General features: G+C 44.4%; 1 protein-coding gene across 3 annotated transcripts in view; it reads right to left on the bottom strand.

Annotated features, from left to right (window-relative positions):
- Positions 1–16768, bottom strand: part of LRFN5 (leucine rich repeat and fibronectin type III domain containing 5) — a 246301-nt gene that overhangs the window by 121681 nt on the left and 107852 nt on the right. The window contains exon 2 of one of the 3 annotated variants that reach the window (XM_056544986.1): positions 4273–4492. The exons of the other annotated variants lie outside the window; for them this stretch is intronic. The gene's annotated coding sequence lies outside the window, so the exon portion shown is untranslated. The remainder of the gene's footprint in view (positions 1–4272; positions 4493–16768) is intronic. 3 annotated transcript variants of the gene reach the window in all.

Below are 16768 nucleotides of genomic sequence, written 5' to 3'. Positions count from 1 at the left end.
ATTAGGGACATAGACAACACAAACCACATGTGGTGATGACAAGAGTGTGCAAAGTGCTCGTGCCCAAAATAAAATAAAGTGATCATGCTCGTGAAAAAGTGAAACGTCATAAAAACACAGAATGAAGTGTAGTAATAATATCACATGATAAGAAATACATTTGTAAAAAATGACACATAAATATATGATGGATAAAGTGCATGTGTGCATATGCAAATATGTGCATGTAGGTGTATCCATATTGAGTGTACTTATGCATAATTATGTGTAAGATGAATAGGCGAATGATGAAGTGTATTACAAGAATATTTATAATGATACATGATAATAATGTGGTGTTGAGTCGATGCATATAGTCCCGCGCTGAACTCAAAATCCGCAGATATGCCAGGTACCTGGCATATCTGCGGATTTTGAGTTCAGCGCGGGACTATATGCATCGACTCAACACCACATTATTATCATGTATCATTATAAATATTCTTGTAATACACTTCATCATTCGCCTATTCATCTTACACATAATTATGCATAAGTACACTCAATATGGATACACCTACATGCACATATTTGCATATGCACACATGCACTTTATCCATCATATATTTATGTGTCATTTTTTACAAATGTATTTCTTATCATGTGATATTATTACTACACTTCATTCTGTGTTTTTATGACGTTTCACTTTTTCACGAGCATGATCACTTTATTTTATTTTGGGCACGAGCACTTTGCACACTCTTGTCATCACCACATGTGGTTTGTGTTGTCTATGTCCCTAATATAGCGCTCTCCCTATTTGGTTATATGCGCCCGTTGTATACGGGCTTATCTTCTCCACGCACGCGCAGCTTATCTACCTGTCTGCACATGCGTTGGACTTTCCCTTACCAGTTCCAGCTTCTTGTGTTCACTGCGCGTGCGCCCGCTACCATCGTGGTGACGTCAATACGTACGCACTCCGGTGGTGCCGTGCGCATGCGCGGTTGAAGACAAGATGGCGCAGACCATTACACGGCACGCTTACAGCGCGCACAGCTGTACCAGGTATTTAATTCTTATAGAACTTGTTTGATTGGTCGATATCATATATATATACTTCTGTTTACCCTCCATAAGACACTCCCTGAGGAAGCGAGTGAGCGAAACGACGTAGGGGTAGGCTCCCGACCTTTGTAAGTATAGCTGGGTGTCAGTTGGCTAGGTGCATGGACAGTCTTATATGTTCAATACAACTTGTCTCAGGGACAACCGATGCTCCAACCTTTACCGAGGTGGTTTGTTTCCCCTCAGATATGTATGGGCAACATCCTTGTCTCTCTGTATTCTTACTGCCGATAGCACTGGGCAAATGACACTATACTAGCTATACTTCTTTATATGTCCTTTTTGTTTACATTAGTGTACTGGGTTTACTTAGGCACCTCTAGGTGTATTCTTTATATATATACATGTACTGTGGCTTGTTTTTAAGTCCACTTTTCATTGAGTATTGTATACTTATATCTATGTGCCATTCCATGTGCCTATTGGACATTATTTAATATCTGTGTTCGGAGTCGTTTTCTTTCTAACTGCTGCTGATTTTTTATCATGTTTTATCTTATCTGATTATAATAAAGATTTATATTTACTCATATTATTGTGTCAGTTTGGTGCATTTATATAGGTTTTCTAATTTACAAATCTGTTTAACTTTCCGGAGCCAGTTGATATATAAAAAAAGGTTTTGCCTGGAATAACCCTTTAAGTCTAGAATACAGGACTGTCACATCTCACACAGATCACATCGCCCGCTGTTCAGACTTTGGTAACAGTTTTGTTTTCAATGCTGACAGCAAAGATATAAAAGAATACAAAGAAAACACATAAGTAACAAGGTAACAAAATGCATAAAAGTTACCATCCAAAACTTTTTTTAAATAAAATAAAAATAAAAACAGCAAGCATCAAATCAAGAGATCAATCAAGCAATAAATAAATAGATTAATTAATAAAAAATATATAAATGAATTAAAAATAAATAAATCTGTACAGAATCAGGATATATAGTAGTAATACCCCTCCAGTCTATCTGTATACTGCTGCTGTCTCTATGGGATCAGGAAATATTGTAGTTTTACACCTCCCCTCCAGTTCTATCTGTATACTGCTGCTGTCTCTATGGGATCAGGAAATATGATAGTTACACACCTAGCCTCCAGCTCTATCTGTAAACTGCTTCTATCGCTATTAGATCAGTATACAAAGTAAGTATACAACTCCCCTCCAGCTCTGTCTGTATACTACTGCTGCTACATAGTTACATAGTACGGTTGAAAAAAGACATCGTCCATCAAGTTCAACCAGGGAATTGAAGGGTAGGGGTGTGGCGCGATATTGGGGATGGGATGGGATTTTATATTTCTTCATAAGCATTAATGTTATTTTGTTCCAGGAATGTATCTAATCCTGTTTTAAAACTGTTAATTTTTCCTGCTGTGACCAGTTCCTGAGGTAGACTGTTCCATAAGTTCACAGTTCTCATGGTAAAGAAGGCGTGTCGCCCCTTTAGACTAAACCTTTTCTTCTCCAGACGGAGGGAGTGCCCCCTCGTCCTTTGGGGGGGTTTAACCTGGAACAGTTTTTCTCCATATTTTTTGTATGGGCCATTTATATACTTATATACGTTTATCATATCCCCCCTTAAATGTCTCTTCTCAAGACCAAACAATTGTAACTCCTTTAATCGCTCCTCATAGCTAAGATGTTCCATGCCCCATATTAGTTTAGTCGTGCGTCTCTGCACCCTTTCCAGCTCCACAGTGTCCCTTTTATGTACAGGCGACCAAAACTGAACAGCATATTCCAGGTGAGGCCGTACCAATGCTTTATAAAGGGGGAGTATTCTGTCCCTGTCCCTTGAGTCCATGCCTCTTTTTATACATGACAATATCCTGCTACTATCTCTATGGGATCAGGATATATAGTAGTTATACACCTCCCCTCCAGCTCTATCTGTATACTGCTCCTGCTATCTCTATGGGATCAAGATATATAGTAGTCATACACCTCTGCTCCAGATCTATTTATATACTGCTACTACTATCTCCAAGGGATCAGGATATATAGTAGTTATACACCTCCCCTCCAGCTCTACCTGTATACTGCTGCTATCTCTATGGGATCAGGATATATAGTAGTTATACACCTCCCCTCCAGCTCTACCTGTGTACTGCTGCTATCTCTATGGGATTAGGACATATAGTAGTTATACACCGCCTCTCCAGCTCTATCTGTATACTGCTGCTGCTGCTATCTCTATGGTATCAGGATATAAAGTAGTTATACACCTACCCTAAGGCTGTTTTTCACATCGTATTTCATGCTGTATTTTCACGCATTTTTCTGTTTTTGTTGTCATTTTCCCCAAATCATGAAAAAAAATTGATATTTTATTGTAATTGGGCAAAATATGGTAAAATGTTTACCTTGTGTTCATACAGTAGGTTAAATCACTTTTTATTTCTGTAAATAACCCAATAATGAGCCTAATGAGCTCATGTGACTTTTCACATCATTGTGCCTTTGTAATCTAAACAGGAGGTTTTTCCATGCCTGCCATATTGTCAAAAAGGTAAGCAAAAAGCATACACCAGAAACTCTGTATTATTTTCAAAAAATAGCCAATGCTGCAATATCAATGAAAACAAAGAAATCTTGGAATGCTACCTGAAGCCTGCAAAAACTAATGAAATTACATTAAATTAAATAAATGAATACATTTTGGGATGGCTGTGGCTTGCAGAACATTTCACGTTTTGGCATGCGCAAATCCGTAAATGTGCGCAATGATAACCGAAGGCATAAGAAACATATGGAGTTTTGGAAGGAGGAAGTACTGGGGCAGTGGGATGATGTTAGGGTAGACCCGCATACCTAGCATCTATCACATGACCCCAAATAATAGAATGATATGCTGGTTTATGTGTCAGCTCCCAGACCAATAGGAGACGGCACGTGGATAGGTTTTAGACACAGATAACACCCCGTTTTGCGTGCAAAGGGGTATTCCAGGATTTTTTTTATTTGACTATGCTATAGGGCAGTGGTCTCCAACCTGCGGACCTCCAGATGTTGCAAAACTACAACCCCCAGCATGCCCGGACAGCCGTTGGCTGTCCGGGCATGCTGGGAGTTGTAGTTTTGCAACATCTGGAGGTCCGCAGGCTGAAGACCACTGCTACAGGGACTGTAAAGTTAGTGTAGTTCATAATATAGTGTCTGTACCTGTGTTTGATGGTGGCCTTGCAATTCTTCAGTGATTTTCACCCCAGTGTTTATTTTTAACAGCATACAAAACCACTTAGGTCTCGGGTTTTTCCAGGTTGCTGTGCGGCCGAGACATGACATGACACTAGTCAGGTGTGCAAAGGGAGCCTGTCCTGCTTCAATGGTTGGAGGGACTGATGGGTGTGAGAGAGATCTTTTTGCAACAGCTGAAGGCACCCTGGTTACAAAAAAAAAAAAATACTGGTCTATTGAATGGAATGCAACTCATTTGTGTTTCGATGGGTGGGGTGGCTTATGTGTGGGAGGGAAAAAAAGTGATCTCATACTTATAAACAAGGAACTATGGGATGTGTAGTTTGATAAAACAACTCCAACAGGAAATATCCAGTTCACAAAAAGATAACTACAGTATTATAATAATTTCACAACACAGCCATTTAGCTCCAAGTCAAATACGGATCCTTCTTAAGCATGTCCATTACTGTCTGGTAGGTCACGCCCCCTCCCATAGACTTGCATTGAGGGGACGGGCGTGACGTCACAAGGGGGCGGAGTCCTGACGTCACGGACTTCCGTCCCGGACTCGCGACTCAGAGCCTCCAGCGGTTCCGGTGTAAAAAGAGGTGGGTGCTGCATGCAATAATGCGGGGGTCCCCAGCGGCGGGACCCCCGCGAACAGACATCTTATCCCCTATCCTTTGGATAGGGGATAAGATGTCTAGGGTGGGAGTACCCCTTTAACCGCTTCCTGACCCAGGGCGTACCGGTACCGGTACCCTATGGGAGCTATAACATTGCAAAAAAAAAGTGAAAAAAAAAGTTAATAAAGATCATTTAACCCCTTACCTAATAGAAGTTTGAATCACACCCCTTTTCCCATTTAAAAAAAAACTAATAAAAATAAACATATGCGGCACCGCCGCATGCGTAAATGTTCGAATAATAAAAATATATTGTTAATTAAACCACACGGTCAATGGCGTACGCGCAAAAAAATGCAAAAATAGCATATTTTTGGTCACTTTATCTATCATGAAAAAATGAATAAAAAGCTATCAAAAAGTCCAATCAATACACAAATGGTACCGTTAAAAAACTTCAGATCATAACGCAAAAAATGAGCCCTCATACCGCCCCGTAAGTGGAAAAATAAAAAAGTTATAGGGGTCAGAAGATGACAATTTTAAACATATACATTATCCTGCATGCAGTTATAATTTTTTCCAGAAGTACAACAAAATCAAACCTATATAAATAGGGGATCATTTTAATTGTATGGACCTACAGAATAATGAGAAGTTGTCAATTTTACTGAAAAATATACTGCATAGAAACGGAAGCCCCCAAAAGTTACAAAATTGTGTTTTTTCTTCAATTTTGTCTCACAATTATTTTTTTCTCCGTCTCGCCGTAGATTTTTGGGTAAAATGACTGATGTCATTAGAAAGTAGAATTGGTGGCACAAAAAATAAGCCATCATATGGATTTTTAGGTGCAAAATTGAAAGAGTATTCATTTTTCAAAGGAGGAAAAAAACTAAAGTGCAAAAACGGAAAAACCCCGGGTCATGAAAAAAAAGCATTTAAAGTGCTTCTACATTCATTTTCCTGGTCTAATCATGCACACAACACTCCTACCTAATTGTAAGATATCAACACAGTTTAAAGCATGTACATGGAATGCGCATTAGCCATCTACAGCGTCTTTACATATATCTTCTTTGTTTAATCGCACACACTGTATTCCTACCTGGTTGAAAGATAACAATGCAGCTAAAAGTGTGTACATTCAACAGGCATTAGCCAACTAAAAGGTCTGTACATATGTTTTAGGGGTATAGTTGTGCACACGCAGTATTCCTACCTTGTTGTAAGATAACAATGTAGTTTAAAGCATGTACATTGAACACGTATTAGCCAACTAAAGCATCTTTACATATATTTTCTTTGTTTTAATCACACACACTGTATTTCTACCAGGTTGTAAGATAATAATGTAGCTAAAAGTGTGTACATTGAACAAGTATTATCCATATAATGTGCCTGTACGTATATTTGTTGTCACGATGCCGGCTGGCAGGTAGTGAATCCTCTGTGCCAGAGAGGGATTGGCGTGGACCGTGCTAGTGGACCGGTTCTAAGCCACTACTGGTTTTCACCAGAGCCCGCCGCAAAGCGGGATGGTCTTGCTGCGGCGGTAGTGACCAGGTCGTATCCACTAGCAACGGCTCACCTCTCTGGCTGCTGAAGATAGGCGCGGTACAAGGGAGTAGGCAAAAGCAAGGTCGGACGTAGCAGAAGGTCAGGGCAGGCAGCAAGGATCGTAGTCAGGGGCAACGGCAGAAGGTCTGGAAACACAGGCAAGGAACACACAAGGAACGCTTTCACTGGCACTAAGGCAACAAGATCCGGCAAGGGAGTGCAGGGGAAGTGAGGTGATATAGGGAAGTGCACAGGTGAACACACTAATTGGGACCACTGCGCCAATCAGCGGCGCAGTGGCCCTTTAAATCGCAGAGACCCGGCGCGCGCGCGCCCTAGGGAGCGGGGCCGCGCGCGCCGGGACAGAACAGACGGAGAGCGAGTCAGGTAGGGGAGCCGGGGTGCGCATCGCGAGCGGGCGCTACCCGCATCGCGAATCGCATCCCGGCTGGCAGCGGAATCGCAGCGCCCCGGGTCAGAGGACGTGACCGGAGCGCTGCCGCGGGGAGAGTGAAGCGAGCGCTCCGGGGAGGAGCGGGGACCCGGAGCGCTCGGCGTAACAGTACCCCCCCCCTTGGGTCTCCCCCTCTTCTTAGAGCCTGAGAACCTGAGGAGCAGACTTTTGTCTAGGATGTTGTCCTCAGGTTCCCAGGATCTCTCTTCAGGACCACAACCCTCCCAGTCCACTAAAAAAAAATTTTTCCCTCTGACCTTTTTGGCAGCTAAAATTTCTTTGACCGAGAAGATGTCCGAGGAGCCAGAAACAGGAGTGGGAGGAACAGATTTGGGAGAAAAACGGTTGAGGATGAGTGGTTTGAGAAGAGAGACGTGAAAGGCATTAGGGATACGAAGAGAGGGAGGAAGAAGAAGTTTATAAGAGACAGGATTAATTTGACACAAAATTTTGAAAGGACCAAGATAGCGAGGTCCCAACTTGTAGCTAGGGACACGGAAGCGGACATATTTAGCGGAGAGCCATACCTTGTCTCCAGGGGAAAAAACGGGGGGAGCTCTTCTTTTCTTATCCGCGAACTTCTTCATGCGTGATGAAGCCTGTAAGAGAGAATTTTGGGTCTCTCTCCATATGATGGAAAGGTCACGAGAAATTTCATCCACAGCGGGCAGACCAGAGGGCAAGGGAGTAGGGAGGGGGGGAAGAGGGTGACGGCCGTACACCACGAAAAATGGGGATTTGGAGGAAGACTCAGAGACCCTGAAGTTATACGAGAATTCGGCCCATGGGAGGAGATCTGCCCAGTCATCCTGGCGGGAGGAAACAAAATGTCGCAAATAATCACCCAAGATCTGGTTAATCCTTTCTACTTGTCCATTGGACTGGGGATGATATGCAGAAGAAAAATTTAATTTAATCTTGAGTTGTTTACAGAGAGCCCTCCAGAATTTAGACACGAATTGGACGCCTCTATCCGAGACAATCTGCGTAGGCAACCCGTGAAGACGAAAAATGTGTACAAAAAATTGTTTAGCCAACTGAGGCGCAGAAGGAAGACCAGGAAGAGGGATGAAATGTGCCATTTTGGAGAATCGATCAACGACCACCCAAATAACAGTGTTGCCACGGGAAGGGGGTAAATCAGTAATAAAATCCATACCAATCAGAGACCAAGGCTGTTCGGGGACAGGCAGAGGATGAAGAAAACCAGCGGGCTTCTGGCGAGGAGTCTTATCCCGGGCACAGATAGTGCAGGCTCGCACAAAGTCCACAACATCCGTCTCCAGAGTCGGCCACCAATAGAAGCGGGAGATGAGTTGCACAGATTTCTTGATACCCGCATGACCTGCGAGATGGGAGGAGTGACCCCATTTGAGGATTCCGAGGCGTTGGCGAGGAGAAACAAAGGTCTTTCCTGGAGGAGTCTGCCTGATGGAGGCAGGAGAAGTGGAGATCAGGCAGTCAGGTGGAATGATGTGTTGCGGAGAGAGTTCAACTTCTGAGGCATCCGAGGAACGAGAGAGAGCATCGGCCCTAATGTTCTTATCGGCAGGACGAAAGTGAATCTCAAAATTAAATCGGGCAAAGAACAGAGACCACCGGGCCTGGCGAGGATTCAGCCGTTGGGCAGACTGGAGGTAGGAGAGGTTCTTGTGGTCGGTGTAGATAATAACAGGAGAACTTGATCCCTCCAGCAGATGCCTCCATTCCTCAAGTGCTAATTTAATGGCTAGAAGCTCTCGATCCCCGATGGAGTAGTTCCTCTCCGCTGGAGAGAAGGTCCTAGAGAAAAAACCACAAGTGACAGCATGCCCGGAAGAATTTTTTTGTAGAAGAACAGCTCCAGCTCCCACTGAGGAGGCATCAACCTCCAATAGGAAGGGTTTGGAAGGGTCAGGTCTGGAGAGGACGGGAGCCGAAGAAAAGGCAGACTTGAGTCGTTTAAAGGCGTCTTCTGCTTGAGGAGGCCAGGACTTGGGATCAGCATTTTTTTTGGTTAAAGCCACGATAGGAGCCACAATGGTAGAAAAATGTGGAATAAATTGCCTGTAACAATTGGCGAACCCCAAAAAGCGTTGGATAGCACGGAGTCCGGAGGGGCGTGGCCAATCTAAGACGGCAGAGAGTTTGTCTGGATCCATCTGTAGTCCCTGGCCAGAGACCAAATATCCTAGAAAAGGAAGAGATTGGCATTCAAACAGACATTTCTCAATTTTGGCATAGAGTTGGTTGTCACGAAGTCTCTGAAGAACCATACGGACATGCTGGCGGTGTTCTTCTAGATTGGCAGAAAAAATTAGGATATCGTCCAGATATACAACAACACAGGAGTATAACAGATCACGAAAAATTTCATTGACAAAGTCTTGGAAGACGGCAGGGGCGTTGCACAGTCCAAAGGGCATGACCAGATACTCAAAGTGTCCATCTCTGGTGTTAAATGCCGTTTTCCACTCGTCCCCCTCTCTGATGCGGATGAGGTTATAGGCGCCTCTTAAGTCCAATTTAGTGAAGATGTGGGCACCTTGGAGGCGATCAAAGAGTTCAGAGATGAGGGGTAAGGGGTAGCGGTTCTTAACCGTGATTTTATTAAGACCGCGGTAGTCAATGCAAGGACGTAGGGAGCCATCTTTTTTGGACACAAAGAAAAATCCGGCTCCGGCAGGAGAGGAGGATTTACGGATAAAGCCCTTTTTTAGATTCTCCTGGACGTATTCGGACATGGCAAGAGTCTCTGGGGCAGAGAGAGGATAAATTCTGCCCCGGGGTGGAGTAGTGCCCGGGAGGAGGTCGATAGGGCAATCATAAGGCCTGTGAGGAGGTAGAGTCTCAGCTTGTTTTTTGCAGAAAACATCCGCGAAGTCCATATAGGCCTTAGGGAGACCGGTTACTGGAGGAACCACAGAGTTACGGCAAGGGTTACTGGGAACCGGTTTTAGACAGTTCTTGGAACAAGAGGACCCCCAACTCTTGATCTCCCCAGTGGACCAATCCAGGGTAGGGGAATGAAGTTGAAGCCAGGGAAGTCCAAGGAGAATTTCCGAGGTGCAATTGGGGAGGACCAAAAGTTCAATCCTCTCATGATGAGATCCGATGCTCATAAGAAGGGGCTCCGTGCGGAAACGTATGGTACAGTCCAATCTTTCATTATTTACACAATTGATGTAGAGGGGTCTGGCGAGACTGGTCACCGGGATGTTGAACCTGTTGACGAGAGAGGCCAAAATAAAATTTCCTGCAGATCCTGAGTCCAAGAAGGCCACTGTAGAGAAGGAGAAGGCAGAGGCAGACATCCGCACAGGCACAGTAAGACGTGGAGAAGCAGAGTAGACATCAAGGACTGTCTCACCTTTGTGCGGAGTCAGCGTACGTCTTTCCAGGCGGGGAGGACGGATAGGACAATCTCTTAGGAAGTGTTCGGTACTAGCACAGTACAGGCAGAGGTTCTCCATACGGCGTCGTGTCCTCTCTTGAGGTGTCAGGCGAGACCGGTCGACCTGCATAGCCTCCACGGCGGGAGGCACAGGAACAGATTGCAGGGGACCAGAGGAGAGAGGAGCCGAGGAGAAGAAACGCCTCGTGCGAACAGAGTCCATATCTTGGCGGAGTTCCTGACGCCTTTCGGAAAAACGCATGTCAATGCGAGTGGCTAGGTGAATAAGTTCATGTAGATTAGCAGGAATTTCTCGTGCGGCCAGAACATCTTTAATGTTGCTGGATAGGCCTTTTTTGAAGGTCGCGCAGAGGGCCTCATTATTCCAGGACAATTCTGAAGCAAGAGTACGGAATTGTACGGCATACTCGCCAACGGAAGAATTACCCTGGACCAGGTTCAACAGGGCAGTCTCAGCAGAAGAGGCTCGGGCAGGTTCCTCAAAGACACTTCGGATTTCCGAGAAGAAGGAGTGTACAGAGGCAGTGACGGGGTCATTGCGGTCCCAGAGCGGTGTGGCCCATGACAGGGCTTTTCCGGACAGAAGGCTGACTACGAAAGCCACCTTAGACCTTTCAGTGGGAAACAGGTCCGACATCATCTCCAGATGCAGGGAACATTGGGAAAGAAAGCCACGGCAAAACTTAGAGTCCCCATCAAATTTATCCGGCAAGGATAAGCGTATCCCAGGAGCGGCCACTCGCTGCGGAGGAGGTGCAGGAGCTGGCGGAGGAGATGACTGCTGAAGCTGTGGTAGTAACTGTTGTAGCATAACGGTCAGTTGAGACAGCTGTTGGCCTTGTTGCGCTATCTGTTGTGACTGCTGGGCGACCACCGTGGTGAGGTCAGCGACAACTGGCAGAGGAACTTCAGCGGGATCCATGGCCGGATCTACTGTCACGATGCCGGCTGGCAGGTAGTGAATCCTCTGTGCCAGAGAGGGATTGGCGTGGACCGTGCTAGTGGACCGGTTCTAAGCCACTACTGGTTTTCACCAGAGCCCGCCGCAAAGCGGGATGGTCTTGCTGCGGCGGTAGTGACCAGGTCGTATCCACTAGCAACGGCTCACCTCTCTGGCTGCTGAAGATAGGCGCGGTACAAGGGAGTAGGCAAAAGCAAGGTCGGACGTAGCAGAAGGTCAGGGCAGGCAGCAAGGATCGTAGTCAGGGGCAACGGCAGAAGGTCTGGAAACACAGGCAAGGAACACACAAGGAACGCTTTCACTGGCACTAAGGCAACAAGATCCGGCAAGGGAGTGCAGGGGAAGTGAGGTGATATAGGGAAGTGCACAGGTGAACACACTAATTGGGACCACTGCGCCAATCAGCGGCGCAGTGGCCCTTTAAATCGCAGAGACCGGGCGCGCGCGCGCCCTAGGGAGCGGGGCCGCGCGCGCCGGGACAGAACAGACGGAGAGCGAGTCAGGTAGGGGAGCCGGGGTGCGCATCGCGAGCGGGCGCTACCCGCATCGCGAATCGCATCCCGGCTGGCAGCGGAATCGCAGCGCCCCGGGTCAGAGGACGTGACCGGAGCGCTGCCGCGGGGAGAGTGAAGCGAGCGCTCCGGGGAGGAGCGGGGACCCGGAGCGCTCGGCGTAACATTTGTGGGGTTTAATCGCACACACAGTGTTCATATTTTGCTGTAAAATAACAACCCAACTGTAAAATAATACCACTAGTCCTCGCTGTGCAAAATCATGTGGCGCAGAGGATAGACCACTCCATGCAGTTGTCGGTGTGCAGCACAGTGCATGTTACAGTATTTTGAGTAATGGCTATGGCCAGTTCTATTTCTTTAAATAAAATTTAAAAAATCTATTTTTCACTAATACTCTTGGAACTTCTCTAAAGGAAGAATTTTATATCAATCTTTACAATGTTGAAAATTCGAGGGGAGGGGACAAACATATTTTTGAAAATTTGGAAAACTTCTTGTTGAAAATCCCTTCTTTACTCTCCAGTATAGCATCAGAGAGAGTGTTCAGCACAAAAAGCAGCAACATCATCCCTTAGCAAACAAGATTGTCAGCCAGCAACATTGAAAAACCAACATTCACTAAAAGGAATAGGGCATGGACCAGTCAGGACTTTAAACCTCCTATGCCAGATTCCACTGATTATACAATACTAGCAACACCCCTGCTGTCCGCTGGATACTACAAACCCATCAGTCCCCCACTTCCTGCTGTCAGTTGGCTACTACAAGTTTGCCACTTCCTGCTATATGCTGGAAAGTACAAGTCCACCGCCTTATGCTATACACTTGATACTACAAGATGGTCACCTCTTGCTATATGTTTACTATACGACTGCCACCTCCTGCTGTACGCTGGTTACTATGAGACGGCCACCTCCTGCTGTACGCTGGGTACAGCAGGAGGTCCATACATGTAGTGTATATACACAGTGACTCCATCAGCAAAATAGTGAGTGCAGTTCTAGAGTGTAATACAGGGTGTAACTCAGGATCAGTACAGGATAAGTAATGTAATCTATGTGCACAGTGACTCCACCTGCAGAATAGTGAGTACAGGTCTGAAGTATAATACAGGATATAACTCAGAATCAGTACAGGATAAGTAATATAATGTATGTACACAGTGACTCCACCAGCAGAATAGTGAGTGCAGCTCTGGAGTAGAATACATGTTATATCTCAGGATCAGTAAAGGATAAATGTTCTATTCACAAAGTGACACTATTTTATGTAGGTCAGATCTATGTAACTTGTTTTTTTTCCTGGTTATTATATTACAATACCATATTTGACTTTGTATGGTCCATTAAAGATCTTTCCTTAAACCTGTAATACAGAGAAAATGATGAGAAGTTTCCTATCGCAGGTAATTATCTCCTCCATGTCGCACATTCATAAGTGTTTATTAATATTTCAGAACTGAGAATTGAAAGAAGAAAGTGTTTCTTGAGTGCACGAGGAGGAGGGTGACCCGCTTGTGGATTCCAGCAGGTGGAATAGACTTACCTCTCAGCTAATGTAAGTATGAAGACGAAAAATGGGCCACATCCCTGGAGAACCTCAAACAGAGACGCACCAAGAGCTAAACAGGTTTGTTTTTTTTTTATCTAGATGAAAATGGGGCCTTAAATTCCCATTATTCTCCAGCTGTCAGAATACGAGGGATGTAGTTTTATGATGTAACATGTCAGGCTGGAGATCACAAGGGACACAAGTATTGTTGTCTTATAGATTAAGGGATCCAGGGGCCCAGAATATCTGCATACTAAAATGAACAAAGTATATTCACAGCTGTAGCTACACACACACACACACAACCATACACAACCATACACATACACACACACAACCATACACATACACACACATACAACCTTACACACACATACACACAGACCCAACCATACACACACGGCACACACACACACACACCACACACACACATACACACACACAACCATACACAAACACACACACACAACCATACACACGCATACACACACACCCAACCATACACACACGGCACACACACACACACACACCACACACACACACACACCACACATGCACACATATACACACACCCAACCATAAACACACACACCACACACACAAACAGACACACACACAACCATAAACACAGACACACACACTAACACACACAACCATACACAAACAGACACACTGACACATAAACCATACACACACACTAACACAGACACACACATACTAACACACACAATCATACACACAAACAGACACACACTAACACACACAACCATACACACAAACAGACACACACACACACTAACATACACAACCCTACACACAAACAGACACACACACACACACACTAACACACACAACCATACACACACACACACACACACAACCATACACATACACACACACAACCATACACAAACACACACACACAACCATACACACGCATACACACACACCCAACCATACACACACGGCACACACACACACACACACCACACACACACACACACACACACCACACATGCACACATATACACACACCCAACCATAAACACACACACCACACACACAAACAGACACACACACAACCATAAACACAGACACACACACTAACACACACAACCATACACAAACAGACACACTGACACATAAACCATACACACACACACTAACACAGACACACACATACTAACACACACAATCATACACACAAACAGACACACACTAACACACACAACCATACACACAAACAGACACACACACACACTAACATACACAACCCTACACACAAACAGACACACACACACACACACACTAACACACACAACCATACACACAGACGCACACACAACCATACACACACACTAACACACACACAACCATACAGACACACACACACTAACACATAAACCATACCAACACGCACCCTTACACCCCCCCCCCACAAACACACACTAACACACACACTCACACACATACCCTTTCAACCGCCCCCCCACACACACAGATAGACATATATATATATATATATATATATATATATATATATATATATATACACACACACCCTTAAACACACATACCTATACACACATACACACCCATACACAGACACATTTACACACACTCACATATACACACACAGACAGACACACACACATACATATCTATAAACACACAGACATACACGCACCCCTACACACACTTGCATATCCATTCACACACACCCATACACACACACATATATATGCACACCCATACACAAACACACACACATACCCATACACACAGATGCACACCCATGCACACTCATAGATCAAAATAGACACACATATACATGCACACCCATATATACATATTCACATTACACACTTGTCCACTTTTCAAACAGATATTGATAGTACACACATTACACTCACATTATACATACATGTACATGTATATACTGAGGGAGAAATACTGCAGAATTAACCCCCTTCTCCTTTGTCTCTGTATTTCTGATGTTTGCACAATTTAAATAATAAGAAAAAAATAAAATAAACAAAGACTAAGAAAAGCTCTGCATCTATTAGTATTATTTTTAATGAATTTATGTGTATTTTTCATTTATTTATTAGGTGACCAAGCACCAATTTTGCTCAAATTATTATTGTTATTATTATTATTATTATTATTATTATTATTCCACCGTGATAAAATGCATGTAATAGCTGCACTGTTACTCCAATACTTATGGAACTTTGGTGGCCAGGTCATAGGTCACATGACCTGGCCGCCATATTGGTTTGCTCAATATTCTAACAACATCTTCTTCTCTGAAACCATTTGTTAGAATAACTTACAATTTGGCACCAAGGTTGTTAAAGCTGGTTCATTTGCATAATCAATATGGCCACTGGGAACCCCTGTGATCTTGCACGCAGCGCCCCTTTACAATCAGTCCCCGGAGTATGTTCGCTCCGGGTCTGATGACTGGCGATCATGGGGCCAGAGCATAGTGATGTCACAGCTCCGCCCCCGCGTGACGTCATGCTCAGCCCCCTCAATGCAAGCCTATGGAAGCCTCAATAGGCTTGCATTGAGGGGGCGGAGCATGACATCACATGGGGGCGGAGCCGTGACATCACTATCCTCCGTCCCTGTGATCGCTAGTAATCAGACCCGGAGCGAACATACTCCGGGGACTGATTGTAACGGGGTACGGCGTGGAAGATCACGGGGGTCCCCAGCGGCGGGACTCCCATGATCAGGCATCTTATCCTCTATCCTTTAGATAGGGGATAAGATGTCTTAGCGCTGGAGTACCCCTTTAACATGTTTAGTGTTTCTTAGTGTTCAGTGTCTTATCAGGAGGTGTCAGTTGTTTTATGACTTTACTTCTCTGACCTCTGACCTGTTTATGAAACCATCTGCAGTTGTAAACTTTCACAGCGAGATTCTCAGCGCCAAACTTGTTAAAAGTAAGTAAATTAATCCTGTTTGGCAGCCATATAGGATTGCACAATATTTTATATGCAGTACAACTTCTTCTCTGAAAATGTTTGATAGAATAATGTATCATTTGGTAGACATGTTCATGGTAAGCTCCTGTACGAAGGTTGTTAAAGCTGGTTCATTTGCATAATCAATATGGCCACCGCTCGCCAATAACATTTAGATGGCATTAATAATGATCTGCAGTTTTGTTAACTGTGTGTAATGTGTAGACTGTTAATCTAACAGTTACCGTATATTTCTTAGCACAATAGTAGATTACTCACTTTCTGTACCACAGTTGATCACCAAATTTGGCGGCCATATTGGATTGTGCAACATTCTACATACATGGTTTTCTCAGAAATTACTGGTCAGAACAATGGGAAAATTAGCACACTTGTTCGTGATCACTTTCTGTACCACATTTGATCACCAGATTTTGTAGCC

The sequence above is a fragment of the Hyla sarda genome, chromosome 11, assembly GCF_029499605.1.
Source record: "Hyla sarda isolate aHylSar1 chromosome 11, aHylSar1.hap1, whole genome shotgun sequence".
In the NCBI taxonomy this organism is placed as follows: Eukaryota; Metazoa; Chordata; class Amphibia; order Anura; family Hylidae; genus Hyla; species Hyla sarda.
Note: the sequence above shows the minus strand (reverse complement) of the source record. Positions and strands in the feature narration are given on the sequence as shown.